Raw genomic sequence first — 15809 nt, 5'->3', positions numbered from 1 at the left:
TTAAAATGCCCCAGAAAGCAGTAAATACTCTTTGTCTAGATTTCTATATGGCTCATTTCTGTACTTTATTTTCTGTTCATATCTTTTTTTTTGGGAAGGCCTCTACAACTACCCTATCAAATATAACCTCCCCCATTACTCTCTACTCACCTTACTAGATTTATTTTTATTTTTATAGCACTTTTGCTTGCCTACATTACGTTATATATTCAGTTGCTTGTTTGTTATTGTCTTTATTCATCACTAGAATATAAGCTCAAGGAGGGCAGAAACTTGATCTGTCTTGTTTGTTATTGTGTCCCCAGCAACCTTGAACAAATAGTACCTGAATTAGACTAGATGCTCAATAGACTTTGGCTGAATAAATGACTTGCTTGTTTCATGTAGATGCAAGATTACTTAATGGCCATGATGGAGGCAATGGGCATTGGTTATGACCCATAAGTGCTATTCTGGGTGGTTGCATGCCCAGAGCCATTGTAAACCTGTGCCGGTTAAGCCTTTGCCGCTGAAATGACTGCCCAAAACTTAGTGGCTCAAAGCAACAATATTTACTCAGCTTATGATTCTGTAGGTCTGCAATTTTGGCTGGGGTTTAAGCTGGGTGGTTCTTTTCACCTTGGCTAGGCTCATTCATGCATCTGTGGTCAGGTTTGAGTCAGCTGGGTGACTCTGCCTCCAGAGTTGGCTGACTGTCACCTGTGGTAATGGGGGTGACTAAGTCATGTGTCTCTCATCATGTAGCAAGCCAGACCAAGCTCCACATTGCACATGCTCAGGATTTCAGAGTTAGAGCAGAAAGTGGAAAGCCTTTTGAGGCATATGTTCAAAACAGGTACAATGAACTTCTGATGCAATCTATTGGCTGGAGCATGCCATAATGGCAGCCTAGATTCAAATGATGGAGAAACAGATTTCACCTTTAAAAGGATGGAGCAGCAAAGTCTGATTTTTAAGAAAATGAACCTGGGAAATGCAAGAGTTTGTGACCACTTTTGAAATCTATCACCAAGCCTTTATTGTTTTGCCCTGAAGGACCTCCTGATCTTGTACAGATTCATATTCCACTAAAACATGATAAAACCAAGGTAACTAAATGTAGAAAGTTCAAATGCATATCTAGGAGCAACATCCTCATCTGCATAAAAAAGCCTTTTCTGTGAGGGAGGACTGATTGTTCGCCATCTAATAGCCATTTCGTTTTCTTTCTCCCCCACAATATTAATTATATTCTACTCTGCATGCATCTCTGCTCAGCTATCTACCTTACCTCTCAATAAAAAGAGATAGTGTTTCAAAATAAATAGCCTGATACACTGTAAAGATGCTGCAGGTACTTAGAAACAATATTTTCTAAATATTTATAAGCTATATTTCAAAATCTGTTACATTCAGTGAATGATGTAAATAAATATCAGACCTGCAAGTCACCATCCCACAGCTCCAGTGCAGCAAGTCCAATTACTCATCTATAAACAGACAAGTCATCATTTAAAACTCTGTCCTCTGACTTAGAGCTCTGTCTTTGGATTCTATCCAGCGAAACAAACCTAAAGTGTAAAACTTTTTTTTTCTTACTAAAAGAAAGAAGAATTTCTTTATTATGAGGGAGAATGACAGTGTTTATTTTATTTGCTTTTGAATTGCTTTAGGACATAAGAAAAATCCTCTGTGCAAACTGGTTCAAATCTCAATTGGAAGAGGGTGGAGGGACATGGGGGTGGGAACAGGAGGTGAGAAAAGGAAAGAGGAAACAGAGCATTTTTGCAGAGAGCTTGAGCTTAATTTTCTTGAAATGCTCCAGGCTTGCAGAGCTGCAGGCTGGAAGGACAGGTCAGCCAGATGTCAACACTTAGGTCACAGTTCTGGAACAATGTTCTTATTCCCTTACATGGTTGCAGGATATGAGGATGAGAGGGAAGCAGGAAAACCCCCAAGTAATTCACATTGTGTGTCCTTGTAGACCATCCACACTCTCGGCTCTCTCTCTGTCCTGGCAATGCTCATCTCCCTAGAGACCAGATCCAGATCTAGGAAGAGAGATAAGAAGTCTGCACTAAAAGCCTGGACATAGTGAAGTTCATAGATGGAGTTTAGGCACTAGGCTATGAAGGTTTTGGGAAGGAATTGTTCAGTGTGGTGTGGGATTTTGTAGGTCTTCCATGGAATCTTTAAAGGTAGAGAGCAGATGAATCTAGAAAAAGTACCTCTGGCAAGATGAGCAAAATTGAAAAGCTAGAAATGCATGTCAGGTACTTTTGGCTCTTGAGAAGGTGACACTGAATGCAGAGGGAAGGTGGTCTGCAGTCAGAGAGGTTTGTGTTGGGGAGCAGTGAGGGCTTTGAAGGTAGAGACTAGGTGGGGGGCTTGGGATTTATTCTAGCGGTAATAGGAATCCACTAAGGACTTTTATACCAATATTTAAAAATGAGCATGTGAGATGTCGACAGGAGAGTTGTGTGACACCTTCTAGCAAGATTGAAAGTCCAAGATCCAAGCACCCTATTCCCAGTGATGTATCTTAGCAAAGGTACATGGAACAAAGCATGGCCTATTGACCATCTATAAACCACTAGAATGATGAAGAATTTCTGTGTCAGTGGTAGATACTGACTAACAAGGGAAAAATTGAGTCAATCTCTCTGTTTCCCCATCTCTCTCTCTCTGAGGTTATTATATTCAAGGCACAGTCATAAGATTACACTCTCTAGGAGTGATGGTTAATTTTAAGTCTTTTTGTCAATGAGTGCAGAGAACGATCCTTCTGGAAACTCACTGTGCTTGACAACTTGAAACCATCTCCTTTTAGTTTCTCCACTTCCCACAGTGTTTGCTGCTGGTATTGTACTATAAATCTTTACAGGCAAATTATTTAAACAAACAAATAAATGAACAAATAAACAAGCCTCTTGAGCTAATAAAATATCCCCTCCATCATTCCTCACACCAGCCTCTTTTCTCTCAATATAGTTTTCATTTATTCAGATCAATCCTTTCTGATTACTTATATTAGTTCTCTCTTTTCCAACTACTCTCAGGCAGATTACTGTCTGGCAAGCGCTGCTACTGAGTTTTTATCTTTACTTTTTTGTAAAAAGTATCAGATCAACCCATCTGTTTCCACTGTCCTCCAAGCAGATAAAGGTTCTCAGTGAAAGGTAGTATTTTTTATTTCACAGAGGTGTAAAAGCCCCCTTTAACTCATTTCTCAGATTTTACTGGATACATATACCAGTCTTCAAAAAGTTAATAACTTTCCATATTATGCAATTATAATCATTTATTGCAGAAAAAATCAAATCACAGGTAAATATAGAGGAGAAAAAAATCGAAGAGAATTTGAATTTACAAAGGTAATGATCAGTAATATATGGATGTATGGCATCTACTGTTTTGTTCTATGTGCGTACACACACACACACACACATTCCTATACTCAGATTTTGATCTAGGAATTAAAGACATATAAAAATTGTTTTATTTTTCTAAGCATTTTTAGACAAAATTTGAGTTACAGTCAGTATTATTCAAGATGTAGGAAAATATATGACATTGCTGTGTTATTTATGTAGAGTCCATTATGAGCAACTTAAAATATCAGTATTTTCCCGGTTTATTCAAGCTTGGCAACACTTAGAGCTTCTTCACCAAATTTAATACTTTTTTTAAAAAAATCAAGGTCATAATAATTATTACTGGAGAAGGAAAACAGACCAGCTGGTAATTATTGTGGAGCCAGCTACTAAAAAGGGTTAGGGATCTTTTAATAAGTCTGTTAGCATTTGCAGTACTGTCTCCTTGCACCCCAATTTGAGATTTTACAGCCTCCACATAAATATTTTTAAAGATCCAAATTAGTTCTTTGAGATGTGAACCACAGAACCGGTTTTCTTTGCTTAAAAAAGGTAGTCCCATTGTTTAGAAGCAGTCAAGTGCTTTAGCCTTAAAGATACAGTTTATCCAAAGAAAAGGGATTGTAATCAATGCAACATACAGTCTTGTTGAATACATTCTCCTCAGCAAGAACTTAGCAGTTATTAAAGCACCTCTCCAGAAACAGAAATGACTTAAAATGCCTTAAATCTATTGTGTTATTTTCCCCAGAGGTTTATTATGAGTAAAAGATACCTTCTGAGTCTAAAAAGAAACACTTTGGAAATTAATACAACCTAGGAAAAAAACTAGTAGCTGTAATTAGTCTATATTCTCAACAAACATACAACAAAATATCCATATGAGAGTGGAACACATTTTTGTCTAAACTTAGTTCTGATTCAGTATAGTTTTTTTTTTCTTAAGTCACAATAATGTAACTTAAAAAGTTTCTGGTAATATTTATTGTATATAGCCTAGAAGATGAAAAGAATGTAACTATTATTCTTGGTTTGTTTTGAGGTTATTTACTTAGGGCTAAGCACCTCATTTTTCTTGTGTACAAAAAGTAATTATGCAGTCAAAAGAAATATAGCTCATATACTTCAAAACATATGAAAAATGTAAAACTTTATTACACACATTAATTTCTAACAAAGGACATCTCTAGCATCAGTATAACTGGGACAAGCCAGATAACTGATGTATCTATTCGGATGTTTCTCCCAAATGGGTTTTATAAAGGCAAACAAACAAATAAACAATTTCTTCTTTTATGTCTGCCTCTCTTTTATAAATTTTCACTTCCCAATATAGGCAATAGTTTTGGGAATTTGTGTGTGTGTGTGCGCGCGTGTGTGTGTGTGCGTGCACACATGTATATTAATATATTCTGTTTGTTAGTCTTGCTAGTCCCTCATTTCTCATTTCTAATATGTTGTAAAGCAAACATATGAAAACCTGCAAATTATGAACTAAATACGTTCATGGTTTTCCAACTTGGATCTTGCCCATCCTGACCTAATGGAAATGTCAGCATATTCTTGGAAAGTCACAGTTAGTGTGAGTGAGCCAGGCCTGTTCTGGTTGCCCTCATTCTTTCACTCCCCGAGCAGTGGCTCCTGGATAACAAGGTCTGGATTCTTGCCACTCTAGGCAGGAAGATTTGTGGCTTGACTTTGGTTGTCTCAGGGGTCATGTTGGATGCACTGGGGGCATCATGCTGCACAGTGTGGTACGCAGCTCATGTAAAAGTAAGGGGTGGGTGGCTCTCACCCCGTACACACTAAATAATAACTGGAGAAACCTTTTGATCAATGAAAGAAAAAGAAATAAAAGCAACACAGCAAACCTTACCTTATGTAAGGGAACAGAACATAAGATTTTAAACTGTCAAGCCAGAAGCAGTTCATGGAATCCCCTCATCCTGGCTAAATATGCCAGAGTTATCTGATATTTGAAGCTATTTATTTTTGAATGTAAGTAAACAGGAAGTTTGCGAGAGAAAGTGTAAGTGTATGTGTGTGTATATGTGCTTGAGGGTTGGTGAAGCCTCAGGGAGTGGCTTAGAGTCATGAGAAATATCACAAGGAAAAGGAATAAATAGTTCCCTTCAGGATAAGGGAATCTATGGTAATATAAAATTTTTCAGCAATAAGAAGCTTTGCACTCATCGAGTTCCAGCAACATGATATTCTGAACATCTAAATAAGATAAAATCTGTAGGCTACCTTGATGAGTAACTGATTTGATGATACAATGATTTAATTTCACAAACCAGATTATTTTGAAGAAAACAACTGATACAGAAGTCAAATATTGCTGAAATATAAATATGATTTCCCCCCTTTTATTCTTTCTTTGTTTCCTTCTGCAGTAGTAGTAGTAAGGGAAAATCTTCAGAGAGTGTTAGCTATGTATGGTTTTTAAGAATTTTCTGAATGTGATTTTTAGGAGGACCAATTAGACTCTGGATGGAATGTCAATACTCCAACCTTAGCTTGCCAGAGAAGAAATAGCAAGCTTGAGTTTGACATCCTCCCTCTTGTTCTTTTCAGCTTCCCTTATATGATGTCCAGTGTGTTTCTGGGTGGTTGGACAGGAAATGACATAAAGAGATTCCTGAAGAAGTTGTCATTCAAGTGCAAAAAAAGTCACCTTGACATCTAAAAATTAAACTTGTAAGCTGTTAAATAAGAACAATTACTCTATAGTTAATACAATTGCACTTATGCACATTCTTAGGTGATTTTTGATATCATAAAGGCCTATATCTCTTTAAAACAGTCAAGAATATCTTTAAGCCAGGTGTCTGTAGGTTCATGTCTGTAATCCCAGTGACTCAGGAGACAGAGATGGAAGGATTGCTTGAGCCCAGGTCCTGAGTTCAAGACCGGCCTGGGCAATATAGCATAAAAAAAGGAATAATATCTTTAAAAAGAAAGACCTTCAAGTTTGCCTGTTTGTTGTCAGATTATACACTATTTATGGAGATGACTCTAAGAAGTGTGAAGTTTCCCGTGAAACTTTCCAAGGTCTTTCACGCTCCACTGAGGGTCAATTTTATGTATTAGATGTAGTGTCAAGAGCCCACCATACTGTCAGGGGCTCATAAAAGTATTAACTTCTTTTAAAATCAGAACGAAAAGTGAATTTTTGTTCTGATTTTAAAAAGCAAATGTTTGTGTGTAGTAGTAGTATATCCAACACTGTGACAGAATACAATTTACTATTTCTTCAGGGAAGAACGGTCCATAAAGGTAAAAGTGCCTCTAGGGCTCGTGGAAGTCACAGTATGACCCTGCCTCCATTCACTGTCTTGCTCTCTAAAACCTGCTTCCCTGTTTGCACTTTTAAAATTCATAAAGTTCAATTTCTTTATCTGCCAAATGAGAGTGTTATCTCATAAGGCTATTCTGAAGATTAAATAAAAGCAAACCCAAGAGCATTTTGTAAACTGTAAAAAACCTTTCACAAGTGATATCCCATTATTATTGTCTTGGTTGTAATCATTATTGTGTGTCTGGTCATGGGAGCCAGAAGTCTGGGATTAAATTTGAATCCTGTCTCTCTATCTCTTCTTCCAAATGGCTGCCAGCTCCTCTGATTTCCACCTACGCATGTCTCTGAAACCCACTTTTTCTCTTCCTTTCCCATTGTTATCATACTTTTTCTCTCTTTTTAAACCTTTTTTATTATGGAGAATTTAGACATAGAAGAAGAAAAAAGTCTAACAAATCTTATGTCCCCATTACTGAACCCCCAAAATCCATCTTGCTCTATTCATATCCCCAACCAGTTTTAAGACAAATCTCAGGCATCATGTAATTGTATCCACACATATTTCAGTATGTTTCAGTACAAGATACAAACTTTTTAAAAAATCACTGCAATACTATTATAACCCCTAAAATTAGCAATAACTCTTTAATTCATTAAATATGTAGTCAAGGTTCATATTTACAATGGTCTTACCAATGTCATAAATTTTAAAAAATACTTTTTATCAGTCAGACTCCAAATAAGGTTGTAACATTGTGATTTGTTGGTCCGTAGGTTCCCTCTCAATCTCTTTTTTATTACTCTGCCATTTATTTATTTATTAATCTTTTACCTATGCTGCTGCTCTAGCTGTCTTGTACTTTCAAACTCTTTTCTCTCTGATTTACCTTCCATTTTGCTACTGAAACGATGTACAATGGATTAATTCATGTGATTCTTATGCTTAAAATACTTCACTGGCTTTAACATGTCTACAGGATGAAGACCACGTGTGTATTTATTAATGCAAGGTACTGTTAGCCTTCAATAATATGGGGTAAACACACTTTTCCAGATTTTTTTAAAATTGAACTTTGATTTTAAGTTCAGGGGTGCATGTGCAGGTTTGTTACATAGGTAAACTTGTGTCATGGGAATTATTGTACAAATTATTTCACTATCCAGGTATAAAGTCTAGTACCCAGTAGTTATTTTTTCTGGTGCTCTCCCTCCTCCCAGCCTCCACGCTCTGAAAGACCCCAGTGTGTGTTGTTCCCCTCTCTGTGTCCATGTGTTCTCATCACTTAGCTCCCACTTATAAGTGAGAACATGTGGTATTTGGTTTTCTGTTCTTGCATTAGTTTGCTAAGGATAATGTCCTCCAGTTCTGTCCATGTCCCTGCAAAGAACATGATATCTCTCTTTTTTATGGCCACATAGCATTCCACGGTGTGTATGCACCACATTTTCTCTATCCAGTCTATCATTGATGGGCATTTAGGTTAAGTCCATGTCTTTGCTATTGTGAATAGTGCTGCAGTGAACATACGCATGCATGTGTCTTTATGGTAGAACTATTTGTGTTCCTTTCAGTGTATACCCAGTAATGGGATTGCTAGGTTGAATGATAGTTCAGTTTTTAGGTCTTTGAGGAATTACCTCAGTGTTTTCCATAATGGCTGAACTCCCACCAACAGCATATAAGCATTCCTTTTTCTCCATAATCTCATCAGCATCTGTTATTTTTTGACTTTTTCATAACAACCATTTTGACTGGTGTGAGATGATATCTCATTGTGGCTTTGATTTGTATTTTTCTAATGATCAATGATATTGAGCTTTTTTTCACATGCTTGTTGGGTGCATATATGTCTTCTTTTGAAAAGTGTCTGTTCATGTCCTTTGCTAACTTTTTAATGGGGTTGTTTGTATTCATCCTGTAAACTGGTTTACACACTTTCCCGGATTAATTTTCAACTATCTCTCCTATACCTATGACCGTATACCTCCACATCCAACCCTTGAACTCCAGGCCCAAATGCATTATTATCTTTCAGGACCATTACTCAGACTTTCCGGAAAAGCCTTTTATTCCAGAAAAGCTCTCCTCTGTCTTCTCTGCCTATCAAAATCTTACTCATTCTTTCCAGACCATTTTGAATTTCACTTCCTTTCTGATAACTTTGCCAATGCTTTAGATCTAAATTTCCCCGCCTCTACCCTCTCTGTGCTTCCATATACATTTTGATGATATATTTCTGATGCTGGTGATAATGACAGCATCCAAAAACTTAAATGCTTTAACTCATTTAATGTTCCCATCTACCCTATACAGAAGGTACTATTGGCCGGGCTTGGTGGCTCACGTCTATAATCCCAGCACTTTGTGAGGCAGAGGTGGGAGGATCGCTTCAGCTCAGGAGTTTGAGACCAGCCTGGGCAACACAGTGAGACCTCATCACTACTAAAAATTAAAAAAAAAAAAAAATTAGTCAACCACTGAGGTGTGTACCTGTAGTCCAAGCTACTCGGGAGGATGAGATGAGAGGATTTCTTGGGAGGTCAAAGCTGCAGTGAGCTGTGATCACACCAATGTACTGCAGCGTGGGTGACAGAGTGAGAGACTGGCTCAATAAAAGGTACTATTATTATTCCTATTTTCAGACAAGAAAATAACAATATTAGCTAATGTTTACGCAGTACCCACTGAGTTCTAGACACTGTTCGCTCCAAATGTAATTCTCATGGAGCCTCCTTGATGTGGGTTCTACTATTATCTTTATGATACACTCCAGGCAAATGAGGCACAGAGATGTCAGATAACTTTGCCCGATGTCGTACGGTTAGTAAGTGGCAGAGCAGCACCTGGAATGCAGGTTGTTTGCCTCTGGAGCCCATACCCTGAACCACGGTGCTAAGCTGCAATTATGATGAAAAACAGTTCTTGTTAAAAAGACGTGAGTACGTGTGTGTGTCTGTGTGTGTTATTCTATAGTTCTACCTCTGATGCATATATTTCTCAAGGCCAGCACTTTTCTAATTTCTCTAGCACAATACTGTGTACATATTAGACAGTTAAATAGTCAATGAATTAAATATCTTAAATTAGCTCTGAAGTATTTAGCAACTAAAAAATTATTTAAAATGAAGAGCTGTAATTTCTGAAATTCCATACAATTAAATATAAAATCAAGACCAAGTTTACCAAAAGTGAAAGGATTTACATATTTTAGCAGCATATATATTATGTAAAGCAAGACACATTACCATTGAGCTAGAATATGCTAATAACTAAATTGCATGCATTCCTCTGCAGTTCTTAAGGAAATGCCTGACAGAAAATATGGAATATTAAGCTATAAAATGATGCATATTTCCAGGTTTCCCTTGATATGAGGTATTTCACGAACAGGCCCATTGTCATTATGTAGGTATCCTAACTGTAATGTATGGAATATTTATTGAGAGGTAGACAAATTATTTCATTTACTTGTGCAGCAATCAGGGCTGAAACTTGAATAGATTTGGGGAGAAGACGGGATGAATTGTTGAAATTGTTTTTGAGATTGCTTTGACTGCTCCAATTTAGAAAAGAAGCAAAGTAACTGATGCCTCCTCTCAGGGTCTGAGGTTGTCATTCATTTGAAATTAAGATGGATAATGAAACTACAGAATCACTGGTTTTAGGATGATTGAGCATCAAGACAGATGCCATTCACTTCAATCTTGAAGACATCTTGTACATTCTTCAGTGAGATTCTTCCGGCTTATTGCCAAATACCATAGGAAGATTGTTGCCTTTCTAAAGAATAATAATTCAGTTTGGTTTTTAATTTTAATAAAGAGTTGGAGAAATTCATGGGTAAGAAATAGAAGCCAAAAGCAATGAAATTGGTTTTTAGCTCTGAACTATGAATTCCTGGATGACACTGAGCTGAGAAGTTTTGTAATTCCATCCCTTGGAGCTCTCTCAGAGACAAGGTCTATGGCACAGAGAGTTCCTCAAACCCCTGGTACCGTGAATGGTGTCTACACTCCCAATCTCTAATGGCTTAACTTCATTTTGTAGGAATGAGTTCTGCTTTTCCAAAGTAGCAGAGAGAGAGAGAGGGTGCTGGTGTCTGCAGATACCCTCACCTCCTGCAAAAACAAAAACAAAAACAAAAAAATCCTTAACTAATAACACCTCACTCCAGGAATAAGACCTAAAATCAGAACAATTTTGGAATCCTAATGACTTATCTAACTGATCTCAGAGCAGCTCAGATCTCTGCTTTGCTCCCTGCATTCTCGATTTCCTAGCAGGAAACACATCCTTAAAAATTACCTTCAGCAGCTGGGCACAGTGGTTCATGCCTGTAATCCCAGCACTTTGGGAGGCTGAGGCGGGTGGATCACGAGGTCAGGAGATCAAGACCATACTGACGAACATGGTAAAACCCCGTATCTACTAAAAATACAAAAAATTAGCCGGGCGTGGTGGCAGGCACCTGTAGTCCCAGCTACTCAGGAGGCTGAGGCAGGAGAATGGTGTGAACCCGGGAGGCAGAGCTTGCAGTGAGCTGAGATCGCGCCACTGTACTCCAGCCTGGGCAATGGAGCAAGACTCCATCTCAAATAAATAAATAAATAAAATAAAATAAAAAATAAAAAAAATTACATTCAACTTATTTACCATATTTTGCCATAGACCTTTCTACATTACTTTATCCAAGACAGGTACAATCCTAAACTTCCAAGGTGTTAGAATTCCAAAAAAACATAACATATGTAGCTCATCCAAGTTTGGTTTGAGCCTAACAAATAAGAGTAAATTTTTTAAAAGGACTTAACTCAGCATTTGCTAGGGATTGAGACATGACCCTTCTGTGGCTGCATATTTGCATCTGTATGGACAGGAGAGAAAGAGTAAAATTTTTGGTTCGTGTTGTCCTAAGAAATAGATAAAAGTCAGTGGCTGTTTAGTGGAAAAGAATGGTCTTTTGTGAACATCTCACATGCTTTTTCATTGGTGGTTACTGTTCAGTTGGACAGGTTAAGCATTGTTAGTATTACTGGGTTCCATGCTACAGATAATGCAAGCAAACATGGACTTTGTGTCCTAAAGTTTGTTATGTAATTCAGATTTTAACTATTCTGTGCTCTTCTTTCATATTAGAAAATTCATGAATCAGAACGATGTCCTTTCTCTGACCATGTATCAGGCCTGTCTTTTGATTTTATAAGAGGTGTCATTGTATTTAATAAGCCTTCCTTCAAGAAGCTTATAATCTAGTTTTTCATGGTTCATAGCTCTGTATGGAATTTAACAACTTCCTGGTAAGCGATGTGCAAAAAGATATGGAAATTATGAGCAGCCCAGGAGGTGGTGGTATTGTTGCAAAATAAGATAGTGGAGGCTGGACATGGTGGCTCACGCCTGTAATCCCAGCACTTTGGGAGGCTGAGGCAGGAGGATCACCGGGTCAAGAGATCGAGACCAGCCTGACCAACATGGCGAAACCCCATCTCTACTAAAAATACAAAAATTAGTTGAGCGTAGTGGCGCTCACCTGTAGTCCCAGCTACTCAGGAGGCTGAGGCAGGAGAATTGCTTGAACCTGGGAGGCAGATGTTGTAGTGAGCTGAGATCGCACCACTGTACTCCAGCCTGGTGACAGAGCAAGACTCCATCTCAAAAAAAAAAAAAAAAAAAAAAAGATAGTGGAAATGATTTATCAAGACACAAAGAATGGCAATACACCAGAAAAAGTCATTTATGTTTGTAACAGTAAACCCCAAAGATGAAAGGAATCCAAGATTAATATGACCAAAGGCAGATGCAAAAAGGAAGGTAAAGTTCACAATCATTTTGGCATTCAGGAAAGCCCTGAGAAGTGCAAGCCCTCATGAAACTTCTTCCCCAGAAATAATTCTTTTTAGCGAGGGAGAAAGATGAATGTTCAGAGTTGCTGGCCTAGAGCCTAGAGCTTCATTCCTTGAATTTATACTCCCTTTTCTCCCTTTTGGCGAATCTTCAAACACTACAAAGAATGGAGGGGTTAAGATCTTTCCTAAATGCAGCCCCTCAAAAGTTGATTTTTATATGTGTTTTTCTTATAAGACTTTGGATGTTAATGTAACACTCCAAAGATGTATTTCCAAATTCCAAATCATCTGTACTCTCTCCCAATTCTGATTTAGAATACCCTCAAAGTTTTTTGAGTCTGTTAATTTGTCTTTAAAACTGAGAAAAGTATTACTTAGCGTTTTTGAAGGCTATGAAAGGATGATTTTGTTTTCCTTTGGTTTAAGAAAGTTTTCAGGTTTAGGAAAATGAAGTGGATAAAAGAAAGTAGGGGTCAGGTAAAGCCAGTTGGTATTAAAGAGGGTGAAAAGTTTTTAGAAATATGTATTTTTTTCTTGATGAGCTGTACAATTAGATCTTTCCCTCAGCAAATTATTCCCACTAAATTCATTCACCATGAGCAAAAGACAAAAAAACCACCACAAACGAGTTTCAGCCTTAACTTTTAATTTGCTGGTTTTTGTCAGTTTATGTCACAGCATTAATTTTCTTTTCCACCTAGGAGAAAAGATCATAAGTTATTAATACTACTCTTCTTCACTCTGTCCAGGTGGAAGGAGGAAAATACCCCTATCACTAACACCCAGTTGTTAAAGCATAGAATAAAAGAAAAGTGAGAATGAGATGTAGAACGAACTTTCCCTATGTGTTATTATACACAGAGGAGGGAGGATTTTGCACTGCAAGTGTGTTCTAGAAGTTGATTTTTCATCAGACACCCCCTACTTGCTAATTAGATATATGTCCCAGCCAATATATTGTTGTGAGCCTGAGTATGCCACTCTCTTAGAGGCCCTGTTAAAGTTTTGGTGATATTTTCACAAGTGGGAGTTTTTTGCTTTCTATTCCTTATTTGCCCATTCTTTATAAACTAAATGTTGTACACTCAAAAATTAAATTTGATGGCACTTCACCCAGCTCTCAGAAATATCTTCTGCCTCTCATCCTTGAATCTGAAGAGACTGAGCAGGGCCACATGTTGATTTACTCCAGGATCCTTAAAAGTTTGTAAAATGCCTTTAAATGAAAGAGGAGTATACTAGTTAGCATGCTAAACCCTGTTTGTAATCTGCAACCTTACAAGGAGACAAAGCAGCTCTGGCATCCCCTAATATACCTGCAATAAAGATAAGATGATGGCCCTCGAAGTAAACATAAAATAATTGTACATAAAGCTGTATGCAAAAAGGCTTTGTTCCTAAATACTGAAAAGGCAGTCACCCTGAAACAATGGGGCAAATTAGCATGCAGCCAGCCCAAGGCTCTTAGCTGCACACAAACGCACACACACAAGCTCACAGTGACGAATGCTTGGTGCTTGCTGGGAGGTCAACACTAAGAATCTTTCTTGGGAAGGCAGCATGTTAGATTTCAGACACTTTCCCTACAAATGGGCTTTTGGTGCTCAAAGGGGGGGCTTTCTGATCCAGATAATAAAGTCCATTTACATGAAAAGATGCCGCTTTCAATGACATGATTAATTTCGGAAATACCTGGCATCTGAATGAAGCTGAGACTTCAAGAAATGACTGATGATGAGAAAAGATAATTAGGCAAATGTCAAGAGTCCAGTGTTGTGCTTGGTGACAGGGGCTGGCCTGTCTAGGTTATCGTATACTCATTCAAAATGGAAATGAAAGGCCTTTGTGGAAAGTTGGGGATGATCAACCTACAGTTACATATAAACTCTTTTTAGCTCATGTTTCTCTGGTTTTTACCCCATCATGACCAATAGGGAGCTGATGCTTACCTTCAATGACTTCTCAGCGAATCCCAGACAAAGCTGGACTTGTTTTTCATGAGGTCTGCAAAATGCAGATTTATCATGAGGTCTGCAAAATGCCTTACATGTCATTTGTTCAAAAGTAACCTCTCTGTTCTGAGCCCTTTCAAAAATCTCACTGACTTCTTCTCCCCTCCAAAAAAAAAAAAAAAAAAAAAAAAAGCCAAACACCATTTAATACTCTGCAGAAAGGACTTTGAAGACAAAGGCTGAAGTGGGAGGTAATGCAAATCTACTCCCCCTACATTGTTTTTGAGCCCTTTCTTCATTTTTTAAAAAAAAAAAAAAAAAAAAAAAACCAGCAGTTTTTTCATTGGTGAATTGGAGGATGACAATGACTCTAGAGACTAGTGGTCTCCACAGGATAGAATTAATGGAAAGCAGGACACTCTCAGCGGACTGGGACTGAGGGAATAGCTTTCCAATGGAATCTTTTCAGATAAAGAGTTTGTAACTGTGGCAAGAGAGAGGGGGTTCTTGCTTTACTTTTTCTGCCTTACCGTACATCTTAATTTCTCCAAAAAGATGTTCATTAAAGACCATATGTTTGTACATATACCAAGGTGGTCCATGAATGCGTGTTAGCAATCCTAACCTCTCCACTTTACTCCTTTTTCTTTTGCCTGACTAGTTCCTATAGGAGAAAGGTGACCCTCCACGAAGCCATCTCCAGGCAGTGGAACCCCTGGAGAGGGGAAGATCCCAAGAAGATCCTTGCTAGCCATTTAGGCCCAGGCATGCTAAGTAAGGTTTATATCTGATATTAGTTAATGGCTGCTATGGGTTGAAGTAGGTCCCCCTACCCCAAAAGATATACCAAAGTCCTAACAGTACTTCAAAATTATTACCTTATTTAGAAATAAGGTCATTGCAGATATATTTAGTAAAGACGAGATCATACTGAAGAAAGGGGGCCCTTAGCTCAATCTGCCCAATGTTGCTATCAGAACACAATATGAAGGTGCAAGGGGAGAACACCAAGTGGCTACAGAGGCAGACATTACAGTGACACAGCTGTAAGCCAAGGAATGCCAGGGATTGATGTCCACCACCAGAAGCTAGGAAAGGCAAGGAGGGAGTATCCCCTACAGATTTCAGAGGGAGTAAGTTCCTACTAACACCTTAATTTGGGACTTCTGGCTTCCAGCATTGTGACAATACATTTCTGATTTAAACCACCTAGTGTGTGGTACTTTGTTACAGCAGTTCTAGGTATTGTTGGAGGAAATGAACAAAATAGTTATATCATTAAACATAGCAGGCCTGTGAAGAACTAGAAATATTGTCTTTTTCCCTTACCTGATTCCTTACCATCTTAACCCAATT

General features: G+C 38.0%; 1 protein-coding gene across 33 annotated transcripts in view; it reads left to right on the top strand.

Moving 5' to 3' along the window:
* The window catches only part of LOC114671950 (uncharacterized), a 474108-nt gene that overhangs the window by 204296 nt on the left and 254003 nt on the right, over positions 1–15809 (top strand). The gene's annotated exons all lie outside the window — the stretch shown is intronic.

The sequence above is a fragment of the Macaca mulatta genome, chromosome 13 (assembly GCF_049350105.2).
Source record: "Macaca mulatta isolate MMU2019108-1 chromosome 13, T2T-MMU8v2.0, whole genome shotgun sequence".
In the NCBI taxonomy this organism is placed as follows: domain Eukaryota; kingdom Metazoa; phylum Chordata; class Mammalia; order Primates; family Cercopithecidae; genus Macaca; species Macaca mulatta.
The sequence above is the reverse complement of the archived record's forward strand: the minus strand, read 5'-3'. Positions and strand labels throughout refer to the sequence as shown.